This window comes from Euprymna scolopes, chromosome 37 (genome assembly GCF_053919585.1).
Source record: "Euprymna scolopes isolate OS-2025 chromosome 37, ASM5391958v1, whole genome shotgun sequence".
In the NCBI taxonomy this organism is placed as follows: Eukaryota; Metazoa; Mollusca; class Cephalopoda; order Sepiida; family Sepiolidae; genus Euprymna; species Euprymna scolopes.
The window spans coordinates 61,772,657-61,791,797 of NC_136518.1; the positions used below are offsets into that span (position 1 = coordinate 61,772,657).

General features: G+C 36.5%; 1 protein-coding gene and 1 pseudogene across 3 annotated transcripts in view; one reads left to right on the top strand and one right to left on the bottom strand.

Moving 5' to 3' along the window:
• The window catches only part of LOC145261207 (cilia- and flagella-associated protein 74-like), a 2,330,915-nt gene that overhangs the window by 1,977,853 nt on the left and 333,921 nt on the right, over window positions 1-19,141 (top strand). The gene's annotated exons all lie outside the window — the stretch shown is intronic.
• LOC145261312 (5S ribosomal RNA) lies at window positions 2,552-2,669 on the bottom strand (annotated as a pseudogene).

The following is a 19,141-nucleotide window of genomic DNA, read 5'->3' on the forward strand; positions in this document are numbered from 1 at the left end:
GTGCGTGTGTGACTTCATTTTGTAGATATATTACTGGTCAGTTCCAGTCAATTAACCAACATTATCTCCAACAGCGAGTCCATCAATCTTCGGTTCATATCCTGCCATTTTAGTTTTGTTGTCCATTTCAGCTGCACTGTGACCACTGTCCCCTTAGAAAGACATCAAACTTCCTTTCCGCTGCATCACAACCTAATGGGTTGACATATGATATTATGGGTGTTTAAATATAGGAGCTCTCCTTTCTCTTCTCTCTTTCTTTGAACGTATTTACCGTTTCACCTTTTCTTTTTTTCCTTCCACCCTCTCCCTTGTATTGCCCGTTGTTCGTTTTTCGCCACCATCTCTCTCTCTCTCCCTCCCTCTTTCTCTCCCTCCCTCTCTCTCTCTCTCTTGCTACTTTGTTCCAAGGTTTCATTCACTTTGATGTCTACATAATCTTGTTTATACCTATTAGATTTTCCTATGTCCACATCAACCAATATATCAAATTCGCATTCTCTTTCCATCAACACATTCTATTTCTGTGCAATCTACGATTCCTTCCTCAAATAGTTTGTCTTTGTTCGATGAATCACATGTTCTGGACAAATTTGAGGCAAGGTGTCTTCAATAAGTTTCCAGATTTTTTTTTTGTACAGGCATTTGAAATTATCATAGACTGTTAAAATTTCAGTACGTTATTGCTATACATCTTATGAAATGACTGACCAATTTTTACGATTTCAGATTCAAATAAACAGTTACAGCAGGAATTTGAATACACCCTACTAAAGCCTGCTTATTACAGCTGGTGAATTCCCAAAAAATGCAATCCGGACATGAGGACACTTTAAAAGAACGATACGCGATAAAATTCTGTTTTAAACTTGGAAAGAATGCCACAGAAACGTATGGAATGCATCAGACTGCTTTTAGACCCTCTTGCATGAATCAGGCATCAGTTTTTGAGTGGCATAAGAGATTCAAGGAAGGCAGGAAGCCTGTGATAAATGATGAGATGTGTGGGAGAAGTAAAGAAATTAGAACACTAGAGTTGCCTGGCCAAATAAAGAGATAATCAGTCTATTTGACTAAGACGAGCATCAAGACAGTTCCTAACCTTCGCTATAGTCCAGACCTTGCTCTCTGTAACTTTTGATTATTCCCTAAGCTTAAGGAGAACTTTTCTCATGAGGAGACTATTGAGGAGATGAAAGAGGCTGTGACGAGGGTCATTGACATGCTCACACAAGAGGACTTCCATGGGGTCTTCAAGAAGTTGTTGGAATGGTACAGCAAGTGCATTGCAGCCGGAGGAGATTACTTCAAAGGGGACTAAAGTTTCATGTGTGTACTATCAATAAAAGTGCCCTATATGCAAAAAGTCTGGAAACTTATTGAAGGCACCTCGTATATTGGCCAATAATTGATGCGCTCTCAGAATTTAAGCTCATCTCTTAAGTGATCTTTAGCCGAATAAATCTCAGCTAAAGAAGCTGCCTTGAGCCACAAGCACGACCCCTAGGCAGGATCAGAACATGGAGCTAAGAATGATCATATTTTACTTAAACACACTGTATTGTATATCATATTACTTACTTATAGTTTGAACAAACACTCGTCTAGCTACACCAACTGTCAACAATTTCCTGTATTCTTTATCTGTTCCTAAACAAAAATCCCATGAGCAAAGTTTTTTCCTAGAATTCTCCGTCATTGGAACACAGTACCGTGGGGCTGCTTGCCAGCTGACTAGAGCATGCAACCTCTTTCCTACAGAAGAGATGTTGCGAGCCTATCCCTGCTTTGTCATTATATGCATGGTAAGTGCTCGTCTGAGCCCTAATCTATGGCCCCGCTTTGCTAAACTGTCACTTGTTGAAAAGAAGTTTTGTTCATGGAATTTGCATTTAGATTTAAGCCCAAATAAAAAGTAGGGGGAAACTGTTGATGGGCGTCGTAGCTAAATGAGTGCTTTTTTTCTGAAAGTTTGTCAAGGGGAGACCATCACAGCACTTGTGCTAATCAACATAAATATTTGCAACTGACTTGACAACCAACAAAATTCCACCTCTTCACTGTAGAAGTCCTTAGATGCCAAATAGCCTAATTTTTTCTTCCTTCAGAATGCTAAACTTTGGAATTCCCTTCCTTTTTCTTGTTTCTCTGACTGTACTGAGATGTAGAAGTTTAAATGTAATGTGAACAGACACCTTGCTCATCTTCTTACATAGACCTCAGTAGATATGTTTCAAAATAGTAGCCCAGGTGGCAGTATACCTTGTTTTGGGACGAAAGGAAATAAAAGAATAGATAAATTTGACAATATAATAAAAGTTTTCCAAGTTTAACAATATGCAAACAAATAATGCTTTTATCTAGTTGACTGCGATGCCTCCATTCAGTCTTGAGAGACAAAGGATAACCCCTGCAGGGGCTGCTTTGCATGTAATTGTGAGGCAAGTGTTGCATATTCCCCAACCACACCTCTCCTGAATCGGCACTGTTTGAGTCCAGTAGCAAGGAGAAGTCCAGGACTACTGGAAACAATGCCGAGATAAGCGGATAGCACATACAGCCCCTGGAAGTCCCAAATGGTCACCTATTTAGTACTGGCCAGGCTCATCGTTGCTTAACTTCGGTGATCTGATGAGAACCAGTGTATCAAACGTGATTGTGCTGTATTAGTTGACTGCATCTTCTTGTTAAGTTCTTGTTTCTTTATTTCGACTTTGTTGTTTTTTATCACCATTGCTGATTTCAGGTTTAACTGCAGATTTCAGATTTTAAATCACCAAACAAACCTATTTCGCCAGCAACCCAAGCCTTTCTCAAAAAAAAAAAAAATGTCTCCTGCTCAAATGCGACATCGTTGTACTTGCCACGTAAACATTACAAACTAAATACATTTTACAAATCATTCAATTTCTTCGAATTTTGTGTTTGTTTCTGATCATTCAATTGTTTAAACCCTTCACTTTTTGTGAATAATTTGCTTTTAATTGTTATATATGCTTCTTTTTTGTTCAAGTTGTTAATAATCTTTCTTTTTTTTTTGTTTTTCTTTTCTAGGTAAGTACCGGTATTTTGTTGTCTGAAACATTATTGGTGAGATGACTTTTTTTTTTCTCGACATCAATTTACATCATCTTTTAAAAACCTATTTTCATGGCGTTTGCTTATTCATCAGTGACGTGGAGTGATTTACTGATGAAGTGTTTAGATGAAACCTTTTTAATTTATTTAAAGTTTTGAAAAAAATTAAAGCTTCCAATATAACTATGTGCGCTCTGTGATGTGTCTGTGGTGGAAGTAGGGCTAGCTGATGAAAATAATGAATAATGAGCTCGCTTAGGATATGGCAAGCGTGTTGTGATCACTCATGTCAAATCTTGGCAGTTGGCAGCGAAATTCATATTAGAGGATCAATTAAAATTACAATAAATAAAATTCTAATATGGTAAAGTTTATGTGAAAATGAGATTGGGATATGAGAAGGAGAGTGTCAAGAAAATAACTCAGTTTCATCAACCTCGGTATATATGTTCGGGAGTGGAGAAGGGGATATTTCTATTTGTGAAAAAAACTTCTTTTTTTTTTTTTACACAGGTATCACCACTTATCAAGGCCTGGAGGCCACTCGAGAATAAAGGTTAATGGGTATACATTAGTCAATGTGATTATAGCGTAGTAAACATAAGTAGTGGAAATTTTGTAAGTTGGATTACTTAGGCGAAGGGTTCATCAAGAACTTGTTTATATTGGACTTGAAGACAATCAGATTGTAGTCAGCTGGAAAGTAGGCATGCAGTTTTAAGAAAGAAGCTTTGTTTATGGAATCTACATTTAGGCACAGATAAAGAGTGTGGGAAATTATTGATAGTGGTTTTTGGCTAGACGATTGTTTTTCGTGAAAGTTTTGCGAGGGGGGGTTATAGATTAAAGCTTAGATGAGCACTTGCCATGAAAATAACGATAAAGCAGAGACAGGCTCGCAACGTCTTTTCTGTGGGAAAGAGGTTGCAGGGAAGTGAAAAGAGCATCCCCAACTAAGTTACAAAGTCTATTTTGAACTCTGTCAAGGCAGGATAAGCTGCTTCTAGCAGCTCCTGTCCAGAGGATTAAGAATAACTTATGCAAATGCTCATTAAATGAGTTAGGTAATGCTGATTCCAAATATGTGGCATCTTATAACATCAACCACTTGATTGTTATGAACTGATAAACATGCACACAATTTTGCTTTAGCCATTCATATACAGCACTGTTTCACTGTATCACAGCTCACCAGGGCGGCAAGACTGGCACTCATCCCTAGCCAGGGAATTAACCTACAACCATCTAGTCAATAGTCAGCATTTCTGACCGTCATCCCATGAGATCGGTGCTCATAAATGACCTCATCAAATATACATTTATATAGATACTCACTCACTGCTTTTATAATACTCGACCTGCCTGTTTATTTACAAACAACAAACAACAAACAGAGAACTTATATATATATATATATATATGATGCTTGCAACGTCTTGTCAGACGAGTGCCACTCCCTCAGACATTTAAAATCCATGAGCCCAAATACCTGAGGGAGTATCTATACAAAGATGATATTACAGAGTCTTAGCTTTGTACGACAGCTAAGTCTCTCTCTCGGTTCAAAATGTTGAGATCCAGCAACAAGCAAGAGCAAGATAGCCAGCAACAAATTAAACTGCAGACCAGCTTAATGCGGGTACTGGTCTTCCGCTTTATGGTTTTTTAAATCAGAGATTTGCTTCTCCTAGAAAGGCTGCCTTCACCACGGCTTACGGGAACCCTCTCCACCCCAATACACATATACACACACACAAATATACCCGGTGCTAGTTGGCCGTTGACCCAGAAAACGAGTTCATTCGCCCTATATATATATATATATATATATATATATATATATATATATATATATATATATTTCTGTAGGAATATATTTTCTTATAATATATATCAATCCTTATTTAAGAAGCTCAATGTAATTACAGAGCAATATAGAGAATAAATAAAAAAAAGTTATATTCCAAAATTCATGATGTTGACCATCTTATAATTTATTCCTTTAATTCAGTTGACTTATACAATTCTTGACAGTATCTGTTTTGTAGCGCAAAATCAATCACTTAATTATTATATCAATCAGTGAATCTATTCATGATGTTGACGATCTGATTGATATAATAATTAAGTGATTGATTTTGCGCTATGAAACAGATATTGTCAAGAGTTGTATAAGTCAACTGAATTAAAGGAATAAATTATAATATGGTCAACATCATGAATTTTGGAATATAACTTTCTTGTCATTTATTCTCTCTCTCTCTCTCTCTATCTCTCTCTCTCTATATATATATGTATATATATATATGTATATGTATATATATATATATATATATATATATATTCCAAGTTAAAAATAACCAAACGTAAAACCATTGAATGTCTACGAGTTTGTCGATACTGCTCGATTAAAAAGAGCAGGATATTATTTGATTCCATTTAGGTAAACAAAATTACCATAAGTCGCAACAATAAATTTACTCTTTCAGTCTTAAAAGACATCGTCAGGCAACAAGTGAACTCTAGGATCTCAGTAGAGGCCTGTCATTTAATGCAAATGAAAACTAAGATAGTTCTATAACTGTTGAGTTTTTTTTTTCCTGTCCAGGTTTGCCAATTGGCCTTCTTAATGCCAAATTTCGCGAATTTGGAATTTTTTGAAGCAGTTTGGCCTTCAAAATTTGTATTTGGCTCTTTTTCAACACGTAACATATGGACTAACTAAGAAAGGAATAAGCAGGATATTACAGAGATGATTTGGATTATCTGAATTAGTGTTCTTGTCTTAAATGTTTTAACCACGTTTGTTGAAATCAGAATTCTCTATGTCAAACTCAGAATCTGTACAGAATTTTGAATGGAATATGATGACAGCTTGCTCTCATTCCATCGGCCATGACTTGATAAAGGTCTTAAGCTATTTTTGATTGTATTCTAAGTATCACCCGTATTAAGGATAAAGCCTGTAATATCTCCAAAGACTTTAATCTCCCAAAGACTTTAATCTCCCGAAGGCTGATTAATTCTTAACACATTTATCCATTGCACAACGAGTCCTCACCAAATTCAAACGTCAAGCAGGGCAGTTACTTTAAAATACTTCATCATCATATTATTATGTTTATTAAAAGTATGCCTTTGGTTCAGCTATTTGGAAATATGTCCTGAAAATCTAGATGGTGCGGTGAGATCTTTAAATGATATCTTTCTAGTTAGAAGCGTTTCTAGAAGGACATTGGGTACTTACAGGAGAGATTACGTGAAAGCAGCCAACATCTCACAATGAAAGGGTTTCTGTGGAATGAGCTGAATTCGAACTCGGCACACAAGTTTGTCACTAATCACTTAACCATTATCACTTCCCTTTTGATGCTGATGATGTTTGGATCGGTTGCTAGCTACTATGATAGTTCCTATTTACTTGCCTTCTCACGAGGGCAGAGTTAGACACAAGGTCGGTTTTTAATTTAGGGAAAATTCAGCTCCCCAAAAAGGGGCATTCTGGATAGGAACAAAAATAAAAATTGTCTCGGTCATAAATGATTTATCCTCCACTAACCGAGGACAGAAAAGGTGAAGTTTAGTATCAGAACAGATACTACACTTTGTTACTAGCCAAAAGGCTGCTACGATAGTTACTGTGACAATGATGATGATGATGATGATGATGATGTGCTGTAGAAAAGGGAGGTAAAGCCACAGCTGCTGACTACATTCGTTGAGGTAATAAATCTCTTCTTTTTTTGTATGAATCAGATGATAATTGTTGGCATTTGTTTCCTCGATATCTTTCTAGTTAGAATTATCTTTTTCTAGAAAGACATTGGGTATTTACAGGGGGGATGATGTGAAGTTCACCATTTATTTTTTGGTTTTAACATGTTTATTAAAAGTACTTTTTCGATTCAGCCATTTGGAAAGCTTGGTGGTGTGGGTATCTTTAAACGATGGAACAAAGTTATGTGGGATGATAACGGTGGTGGTGGTGGTGGTGGTGGTGGTGGTGGTGGTGGTGGTGGTGGTGATGATGATGATGAGCTTCATCATTAGATTCAAATCGGGCTAATCCAGGTTGTCAGTGCGTGCTGTTAACTACTTAGCCAACGTTGTCTTCCTGATTCTGTTGTTGGTAATGGTTTGTTTGATTCGTTTTAGAATTAGGTACTTACAGGAGAGAACACATGGAGGTTGCCAACATCCATACCTGAAATTGATACTATAGATTCGACAGGACTCCAACTTCACATACCCAGGTCGTCAGTTCATATCATTCACCACTTCACATCAGCCACCTCCCTAATTTATTGCGAATCCAATAAATATTTCCTAATTATCACTTTTAAATGAAGTGTGGACCTCACTCAAGTTTGGGGGTTATGCATAAGAAAAAGATGCTTTTTAAACGTGTGAAAAGAAATAATGTTCACATTCACAGCTTTTGTCCGATTATTTATTTTGAATATTCAGTGAGAAAAAAAAAACACTTTTTAGTCTGTGGGTTGAGCTGAATTCGAACTTGGTTGATCTAGGTTATTAGTCTGTGTTGTTAACCACTTGGCCAATTTCAACTCCTCGTTGTTGGCGCTTAAAAGGAAGTAAAATTTACAACTGAAAAAAAAAAGATCAAATAAAAAAAAAAACGTTTTCTATTACCAGAGGAAACATTCGAATGCAAAGTTCTAGTGGTGTTTGAGGACAACAATTTTATTTTATGCCTCAGCGGTGTTTGAAAGATAAGCAACATTTTCCTTATATCGAACAGCAAATAAAAGAAAAACATTTTTGGTCCCCCCGACAAAATGAGGGTGGACCTGTAAATTCACTCTTGTCTGTTCGCCCGTTCATCTGTCTGCATTTTTCTCAATAACTATGCCTTGGAATTTTTTGAAATTTGGCACAAACATTAAAAATGATATGAGTAAAAAAGTAACAGAATGGATTTTCCAGCAAAAATCAGATTACCCCCCCCCCCGGGATTGCTTTCGGGTTAAAATGGCTAAAATTGACATTTTTGTGCTTATAAAAAAAAAATTGATACCTTGAATTTTTATAAAACTTTCTGAAAAGTTGTAACTAACTTATTTCTATATAATTTTGTTTGTCTATACTTCACGATAACTCTTGGGTGTGCCCCAGGAGCTTTTTTAGGGCTAATCAAAACACCCCATTTTTTGGACTATTGTACCATATTTGACCAAACTTTTCTGTGTATGTCTACTTAGCAGTTTTGCATGATGCTGAACTCAAATTTAAATATGTTAAGGCCTTGGGGACTTTTGGGGCTAAATGGGAAGGGGCAAATGATGGACTTAGTCATTTCTTTTTTTGCATAGTGCAGAACTCAAATCTACATATGTTAAGGCCTAAACCGCACCGTTTGTTCATTTTCACAAGGATTTGGGTTTAAATGGGAGGGGGTGAGGGTGGAAATACTGAACTTAGTCATTTTCTTATGCCTCATTCACTGTGCACTTTTTTAAATATTTTTACAAAGGAAACGAGTTTGAACTCTGTAGTTTTTTGTCAATTGTATACCGCCATTTTGTTTTTACACTTTTTCATGACTTTACATTTTTAAAAGACAGCTATTATTGTATTTTAACACTTTCCTCTAATTAACCCTTCCACTACACACATAAAATAATGAAATTCTATTTTTAGGCGAATATGTGTGAGCACCATAAAAAATTAGCAGAGAGGAAAAATATCTATTATTTTAGAATTTAGGGTGCAAGGTTTATATATCCCGTGAAAGATATATAGATATATATATATATATATATATATATATATATATATATATATATATATATATATATATATATATCATTGAAATAGCTGAGTAGGTCTTGCTACAGTTTTTTTTTTTTTTACACGGTGGTCACCACTTATCAAGGCCCGGAAGCCACTCAGGGATAAGGGTTATTGCAAGTACAGTACGTTAGTGTGGAGATTGGATGAAGTGTTTACTTAAGAGGGCGGTTCATTAGGAATTTGTTAACATTGGACTTGAAGACATCCAAGTTGTAGTCAGGAGGGAAGCAGGCAGAGTTCCACAGGTGTGCAGTTCTGTACTGCACGAGTGTCGTCATAGAAGTGGATGTTCCTAGCGTGAGGCATGCATACCTTTCAATGTCTACCCCAAGTGTCTCTACTAGTCTGTACTTATAGCTTAATCAGCCAATCATAATCTTGCAAGGAGGAAAACCCAGATGCACTCATATTTATTATGTCATCTTCCGCTTGGACTAAATTTTCCCATGAAATTTAGTTTTAATATCTTCTCTCTTTAGGTTCTGCATATCATTTATTCACTTTTATTTCAAGTCTTTTCTTACTTAATCTTTTTTGTTAACGTTTGACACACTGGTACTTCTGGTCTTGGCTTCGGGGATACCTCTATTGGAGACTGTTGACTTACAGGGATGGGAATTTCGAACGCATCATATGTGACTTCCCTTGGAATCTCTTTGGAATTTTCCGTGACATCTGTAATGCACCTGGGTCTCAATTGATTATAATTTACTTTGCACGGAAAAGTTAACATCGTAATAAATCTTTCCATTTGGTTCGTCTTATGCTTGTCTACAATATTAACTTTGTTACAAAAGAATTAATCGGAAATTCTCCAAAACTAAACAGTACAATCCAGTCCAGACCAAAAAGATTTTCTCAACGAGGGGGTACATTTACTTTCGATTTATGAGTTTTTCCCATGAGGGAAATGTTACACTTTAATCATTTGATTGGTTGTTTGGTTGTTTTTGTTTTACGGCATATCAACCCTTTTCAGGTTATTTAATGCCGAATCCAATGATTTTGAAGAAAGTTTTTTTAATAGACTATATTTGTTGTTTTTTTTCAAGTCGGTTTCTGTTTAACCCATAGTTGGGACCCTAACAGGTACTACCACTCTGGATCAGAGTGGACCTGGGAGCAATGGTAATTAAAGGGTGGCTCCACACTCCCCAAAGCCCGCAAGCTGGGGCCTCACCATCGGATATAGTTTAAGGTCATATCCAGGACCCGTTTAATCATTTGAACTTTAATTTTGTATCTGATAACACTCTGACATTTTTTTGTGTTCGTTAACTGTGGAAAAAACCTTTTTTCCACGTTTGTTCGTTTATTAGCGAGATATCACTTCCCCAATAGAGTAATAATTTTACTGTCTACCCGTTATTTCGCTTCTAGACAAAATTACGTCCACCTTCGATGCCAACTTTTTGTATGTGTCTCTGTTTTTATCTATTTTTAATCTATTTTTATTTCGGACTATTATTCTCATCTTTATTAGTTGTTGTTTTCATCTTTATTGGTTGTTGTTTTTCACGACGTTTCGGCCAACTATTCCTCTGGCCTTCGTCAGGTGGTAACTGCGACGGATAGGAACTTCGAATCTCCTAACTGCATTCTCATCAATCACTGCCATCCATAGTTGTTGTCGTCTCACCACGTTTTTTGGCCAAGTAAACGTTTGGCTGGCTGTGTCTCTGTTTTTTCACACAGTGTGAACTTATGGCATACACGCCCACAATCAAAGCGTATTTTATCCTTAAAGAAACAGATTTCATATGCTTTCCACCACACGCATTGCATTTTTTTCTTTATTTGAATTCGACTTTTGTCTTATAGTCTTTATTCGTGATATACTTTTCTCTTTAATTTGATTATTATCTTTTTTATATTTATTAGACGCTGGCATTCTTATGCCATCTTTTGTAGGATAACGTTTGGATCCTATTCCATACTACTAAGAATTCTTGATCTAATTTCTTTGTCCTTCGGTGCCATTAGACCTTGGACAAAAATGAGAGATTTGAACTCGTCGCTCGATAATTTCGTTAATTTAAATGTCCCACGCTCTGCGTTAACCATATCTGCATGCGTGACAAAATCAGCGTCCTCTTGTTTTACGATATTTAAACACTTATATCGCGTATAAAACAGACTATCTCTTTATTTGAAAAATTTTAGCAAACTTTCTATAGTTTATCTAAATGACATATCCTCCGTTTGTTTTGCTTTCATTTATTTATTTTTTTATTTTGAAGGATTAAATTCATGTATTTAGTATTTTCTTCTATTTCCAACTTTTGTAACAATGACATAAATTTTTGTTAGATTATTATTCACATTTTTCATAGATATGGCTTCAACCCTACGAAAATAAACTGGAAATGTTAAATTAATAACTGGGTCTTATTTAAATTCCGGGAGTGAATTTGAAATTCCTTCAATCGAAAAATTCCTCGAACCTGATGATTTTCTGATCCTGTAGAAATTTTATTTTTATTTTTATTTATTTGCCTCCCCTTCCTTTCCCCCCTCTAATTGGTGTATTTTCTTCTCTCTTTCTCCCCTTCTTTTCTCCCCCTCTCTCGGTGAATCTGGTGCTACTACTTCTGGCTGTGTCTCACGATATTCGATAAAAGGAACAAGAAAAAAAATAACACAACAGACTGGGAGAAGAAAAAGAAAACACCAGAGCGGTGTTAGGCTTTTGAAAACACCAGAGTTGCGTTGCGACCTTGGAATTACGACAGAGTAGTTTTGCTGCCTCTGCTTTACACCAGAGCAGTGTTGCGACCTTCGAACGAAAACACTAGAGTGGTGTTGCGACCTTGGAATTACGACAGAGTAGTTTTGCTGCCTCTGCTTTACACCAGAGCAGTGTTGCGACCTTCGAACGAAAACACTAGAGTGGTGTTGCGACCTTGGAATTACGACAGAGTAGTTTTGCTACCTCTGCTTTACACCAGAGCAGTGTTGCGACCTTCGAACGAAAACACTAGAGTGGTGTTGCGACCTTGGAATTACGACAGAGTAGTTTTGCTACCTCTGCTTTACACCAGAGCAGTGTTGCGACCTTCGAACGAAAACACTAGAGTGGTGTTGCGACCTTGGAATTACGACAGAGTAGTTTTGCTACCTCTGCTTTACACCAGAGCAGTGTTGCGACCTTCGAACGAAAACACCAGAGCGGTGTTGCGACCTTGGAATTACGCCAGAGTAGTTTTGCTGCCTCTGCTTTACACCAGAGCAGTGTTGCGACCTTCGAACTAAAAGCACCAGAGCGATTTTGCGAACTTTCATATGCCAAAAGAAAAAAAAGCAAGTAAAAAGTATATTTGTTAAAAGTGTTCTTTAAGAACCGCCAGAGGGACTGATTTGGCAGCCCAACCGAACTATACATTTTCTTCCTTTCCTATTTTTCTTTCTGATAAAATTTATACCGGTTTACCTTGGCCTTTTTTTTTTTTAAATTTTTTTATGTGATTAAATTTCTTTAGAACACTTAGTCTCGTGCAACGGGATAAAATTCGTTGAACGTGACGATAAAATTCCCGTTACTCCTAGAAAATATGTCTTCCAAAAGTGATTTATTGTCTGTTGTTTGAATAACTTTTCACACCTCTCTTGTTGTTGGTGTTGTCTTTTTGTTCCAATTGTTTTTGTTGTTCCAATTATTTTTGTTGTTCCAATTGTTTTTGTTGTTCCAATTGTTTTTGTTGTTCCAATTGTTTTTGCTGTTCCAATTATTTTTGTTGTTCCAATTATTTTTGTTGTTCCAATTGTTTTTGTTGTTCCAATTGTTTTTGTTGCTCCAATTATTTTTGTTGTTCCAATTGTTTTTTGTTGCTCCAATTATTTTTGTTGTTCCAATTATTTTTGTTGTTCCAATTATTTTTGTTGTTCCAATTATTTTTGTTGTTCCAATTGTTTTTGTTGTTCCAATTGTTTTTGTTGTTCCAATTGTTTTTGTTGTTCCAATTGTTTTTGTTGTTCCAATTGTTTTTGTTGCTCCAATTATTTTTGTTGTTCCAATTGTTTTTGTTGTTCCAATTGTTTTTGTTATTCCAATTATTGTTGGAATTGTTGTAAAGTGGCTTCTAGCACTTTTGTTAGTTCCAAAAGCAGATTCATTTTACTAACGTATCCACAGTGAGAAAAAATAACTCCAATTTATGTAGACAATAACTTTTCTAAGTACCAACAAGAGGAAGGGGTAAGTTCTTCTTTTTTTTTTTTACTTGGAGGTAACTACTTATCAAGGCCCGAAAACCACTCGAGGATAAGGGTTAATGAATGGAAGGTGGCAGGGAAGTAATTGTTAATGATGTAAATTATGAGGACGAACTAACAGGAATTTGTTTATATTAGATTTGAAGGTTACCATATTGTATCTAACAGTGTTCCAAAGGCGGGAAGTTCTGGGAAAGAAGCTTTGTTCATGGAATTGCATTTACATTTAGGCACAGATAGAGAGTGGGGAAAATCAGATGCAGTAGTTTTAGCTAGTCGAGTGTTTTTTGTGAAAGTTTGGAAAGAGGGAACCATAGATTGGAGTTCAGGTGAGCACTTACCATGAAAATAACGAAAGAGCAGAGACAGGCTTGCGATATCTTTTCTGTGGAGAAGGGTTTGCAGGGAAGAAAAAAAGGCATCATCTACTAGATTTCAAAGCCAGTTTTGAACTCTATCAAGGCAAGATAGGGCGTACCGAGCAGCTCCTGCCCAGATGTGACAATAGTGCTCCAGTGTAGGGTGCACCTGGCTCTTATACAAATAGAGGAAATATTTACTTAAGGACAAAATAAATGAAGCGAATTTAAGTTTTGAAATAACATTTTCTTTGGTCTGTCATGCTGAAGTTAGAACTTGCATTTTCACAGGTTTGTCACACTTAAATTTGAAATAAGTATTTTTTTTTTTATCTGACAAGCTTAATTAGGAAATAGCATTTCCTTCGATCTGTCACATACAGGGTGGAACGATAAAATTGTTGCCATAGAAAAGATATGATTCCATTTCCGTTTGATGAAAACCGGTTTTCTTTTTTTTGTTGCAGACCATCTACTAGTTGGCCAGTTGTGTACAAATCCCAAGAGCGATAGGACCCTTCTATCATGTCTGAAAGTGACACAATGGTCAACGAGCGAGGTCGGAAATGTGCAGCTATAAGCTCATGCTCTCTATCAATCCAAGTTAAGACAACAGGTCCATTGCCAGCACCCTCACAATGCATCGCTGAATAGCCACAAATAACAGGGACGTGCCCAGGGTAATGAAAACAAAGTTTCTGGCCACGGTTATGGTCTTTGGTGTGGTTTCAAGTGAGGGCCACATCATGCCACTTCACATCTTCACAGCTTAAAAGTCAACACCAAAGTGTATCTGGATATGCTGAAGAGTGTAATGATCGTCTGATGCAATCAGGTGGCCACTGGCAGACCCTGGGTGTGGCAACAGGACTCAACACCGGCCCACAATTATAAAGAGACCCAGGTTTGGCTTCAGAAAGAAGTGCTACGACTTTGTACCCTTCTCTCACTGGTCCTCCTCCTCCTCCTCCCCCAACCTGACCCTGCTGGACTACTTCGTTTGGTCATACATCGAGAACCCCACCAACATGACCTCCCACAACACTAAAGCCAGACTGATCACTGCCATCCGCTGAGTATTCGTCAAGCTCCGGTTGGCGCTAGTGGAAAAGGCGTGCTCCCAGTTCCGGATCCGTATCAATGTGGAGATTGAGGCTGAAATTGGCTATATTGAATAGATCTCAGCTCTACTACATAATAAAGTTATCTAGATTGATTTTTTCAATAAAAGTTTAAAAATAAAAAATGTAGTGTTGTTTTCTTTAGGGCGACACTTTTATCATTCCACCCTGTATATGTTTGAAAAGGCAGTTTCTTAGGTTTGTTATGCTAAATTTAAATATGTTTGGCTTGTCACCTTTCAATTTAAAATAGCTTTTTCTCTGGTCTGACATGCTTAAATAGACAATATCATTTTCTTTGGTCTGCCACATTAAACTTTAAAATAACATTTTCTTAACTTTTCCATCCTTAACTTAAAAATAAAATTTTTCATTGATTTATATGCAGATTTATTTCTTTTATTTCAGATGCATTCATGTATTTCTGTGATAGGTTTTGTCATGCTGAAGTAGTATCTTTATTGGTCTGTCAAGCTAAAGTTCGAAATAGCATTTCCTTTGGTCTGTCGCATTTATGATTGAAATAGTATTTTCATTTTTAAGTTGAGTTTTCTTTGATCTGCCATGTTCAAGTTTGAAATAACATTTACTTTGATCTAAAATTTGAAATAACATTTTCTTCGATATGCTGTGTAAAAACTTTGATATTACATTTTCTTGTATGTGTCATTCTAAAGTTTGTAATAATGTTTCCTTTTTATCTGCCATGTTTAAATTTGAAATAAAATTTATGTCAAACTTTGAAATAGTATTTTCTTTGAAATATCATACTAAAGTTTAAAACAGGATTTTCTTTTATTTCCCATGCTAAATTTTTTAAATAGAATTTTCTTTGATCCACCATTCTAAAATTTGGAAATGCATATTTCATTTGATCTATCGCATTCGATTATGAAGTAACATATTTTGTCGTTTATGGCTGCCATTTTAACGTTTTTTATCAGTAAATTCGCAGATTGAATAAACACAACTAAGGAATAAACGTTTTTGTTTTGTTTTTTTTTTTCGTACGCAACAGCTAAACTGTTCAATACGCAAGATTACATTTTCAAGACTTGTTTGCTCAAGAGGCAGGAACACCATTTCTTTCTTCCTTCAATCGTTTTCCTGTTGCTGATCTTCAAAACTGATCAAATGAAGTGCGGAATCTTTCCAATTAGTCTTGCGAAGCAAACTTAAAGTGGATTTTCTATTCTTTGAATTTCCCAAGTGTCGAACTACAATCATATGCATGCGACCTCCGTGGACGATCCTCAGGCCATGCAGACACATCTGGGAAGTTCCCATTTAACTTCATTCTTTCAATCTCTTTATGTTTTCAGATTTTTATGTTTAAAAGCTGTATCTGTGCATATTTATGGGAAACTCGGTTGGTCAATACAATCGCCTCCGCTACTGCTTAAGCTATTGCATAACTGTTGTAGTACACCCCTCACGGATAATAATGAATTGTTCAACGTATTATACAGACTCGGAGAATATGTCTCTCGGCATTATACTCATAGTATGCACGCTTACCAGTCGAACAAACGTATAATCACACTCTATTGATTGTATTTGATCGATGAGAAAGTTCTTGCGGAATTTTTTAATTTTGATTTCAAATGATGTATTTTCAAATAATTTTCGTTATAATACCTTTACTCTATATATCATTTTAAAGAGCGTTTTTCGCTCTATCTAACTGTTTAAATTACAATCGTTGTAAAACAATCGTGTCTTCTTTTCAGAACGTTTAAGACAAGATGGGGAAAAAAAAGCAAATCCGCACATTTTTTTATATCAATTCAAGCTAGGCCGAAAAGCTGCTGAAACAGCTCGCGAAATCAACGAAGCTTTTGTCCCAGGAACCACTATTAAACGCACAGCACAACGGTTGTTTAAGAAATTTTGTGAACATGATGAGCATCGGATGATGAGGTCGGCCATCGGATATTGACAACGATTAAGAGACTTAGTCAAAGCCAATCAAAGTACAGCTGTTCAAGAACTTGCTTCTGAATTAGACATTACATATACGATGGTTTCCAACCATTTGAGAGAGATAGAAAAGAGAAAAAAGCTTGATAAATGCCTCACGAATCGAACAACAACCAAAAGAAATGTCGTCATGAAGTGCCATCTTCCCTCTTTTTATGCAACAAGAATGACCCGTTGTTCGACCGGGTTGTGACTTGTGATGAAAAGTGGGTTCTTTACGACAACCGGTGACGCTCAGCTCAGTAGTTAGATGCCAACAAAGCTCCACGACACTTCAGAGTTGCACCAAAAGAAGATAATGCTGACAGTTTGGTGATCTTCAACCTGTCTCATCCATAACAGTTTTTTGAATGCATGTGAAATCATTTCGGCAGAGAAGTACTGTCAACAAATGGATGAAATGCATTAGAAACTTCGACAACAACACCCAGCATTAGTCAACAGGAAAGGACCAAGTCTCCTCCGTGGCAATGCCCGACTGCACGTTGCTAAACCGACCCTGTAGGAGTTGAACGAATTGGGCTACAAAACTCTGCCTGAATCGCCATATTCTCACCTACCGACTACCACTTTTACGAGTATCTCAACAACTTTCTGCATGAGAAATGCTTCAAAAACCTAACTAATATAAAAAATGCCTTCAGAGACTTCATTGCCAGTAAAACGCAAGATTGTTTACGCTACACGCATAAATACACACTGTTTTATGTTGGCAAAAGTGTGTTCATTCTGAAGGGGCTTATTTCGATCAATAAATTTTTGTTTGAGCTGAGATATGTTCATCTGAATTTAAGATTTAAAACCGCAAGAACTTTATTGTCAACATGATATTTGTTTTCTGTTCAATATATGTTGTTACAACTAAATATCGAGTTGTGTTTTTTTTTCCGGACACTTGCAGCCTACAACACTGACGACTAAGAATTACTAAGGAATTCGAACTTATGTCACCTCCAACAATAACAAAGGCTATTACTTGAATGGGGGAATAATTGATGAATTGGAAGTCAGAACTGAACCTTTTTCTTTACAGAAGTTTTCAAAACTACATGCCTTCCGTAAAAAAAAGAAAGATCTTTCTCTTTTTGGCTGACAACTCAAGCAAGCGGAGCGAGATGTGGCCGCTCCCCAAATAGTCTCAGTGAAACTGGGAGCAGTTACACATATTGTAACTAGGTGTAGCAAGAGAAGATACAGATATGAGTGCAATAAGTATACGATACAAAGCAAAAAGTTGTTTAATTTTTATTACACTAAAACAAAAACAATAACAAAGTGCTATTCTGTTGTATTTTTGTATGATAAATACAAATCTCATATCAAAAATTTTATATAATTAGGCATTCACTAAATAATTACATAAATGTCATATCTAAAATTCAGAAAGTATGCGTAATTATATAAGATTTTTGATACGAGATTTGTATTTATTATACAAAAATACATTCGAATAACACTTTGTCCAGTATCAGGTAAGAAGGAGCTGGTGAAGAGAATCTGTGTACTACAACGTTTGGCCAGAGTCGGGTAACCGAGAATATTAGTCCACAATTCATCTTGGTGGATAGGATGCCCCGACACATGAAGGACCTGTGGTCTCAATACTGTGTACTCTCGTCAGGAGATTCCAACAGCTCAACTTCTTCGGCAAGCATTTCAGAAAGGCTGTTGGATGGATTCCGGGTTCGAATGACGGTGGTTCTTGTGCCCATCATTTTGTAACCTCAGTGTTGTTCAGTTCTGCTACACCCCTCCCCCTCCGTGATCTAATGATCACATAGGGTACATCCTGGCGGTCGTTGTCTTTATTGGGTGCTTCTTTGCAATTGTGTGGCCTCTTCAGAACCATGGGCTTCCTCAGGAGCATGCGCGTTTTCTATTCCTGCCTCATGACCATCTTCTGAGCCTGTTTCATCATCGGGTAACGGCCAATATAGCTGGACAGATTCCAGGTTCGAATGACGGTGGTTCTTATGCCCATCATTTTGTAACCTCAGTATTGTTCAGTTCCAATACAGAGAAAAGTTGTATAATCGTTTAAACATGCCTCAAACAACCGAAACATGTTTATTGTAACATTTTAACAGACCTGCCAAATATCAAGGTCTCATGTATGATATGAAAAGAAACTGGAATCTTAGAGAGATATCGATCATATCAGTTATTATAGGTGCCACAGGGCTTATGAAGAAAAACCTGAAGTCCTACCTAACTAATATTCCTGGTGAACCAAGTGCAAGAGAGATCTAGACAATTGCACTTAAGGGAACAGTGAGGATACTAAAAAGAGCAATGTTGGCAGTTGGTTTGGTTGCCTCATACCTAGCATTACAATCTTCAAAGAAAGAAAATGAAGAACTAGTCATCGTTTAAACATACAGATTTGTGTATCTTCTGAATATTTTGGTTTTTATATATATTTTTTAAAAACTTTATGGGATTCTATCTTCCTGATTTCCTTAAGCAACCACAAAACAGACAATATATCTAAAGCTTCAAGGATACAAGTGCTCAGTACCTGATGAACTGTTTTACGGAAATCTGATTGGTTGATGAATAGAGTGCATTATGGGTAAC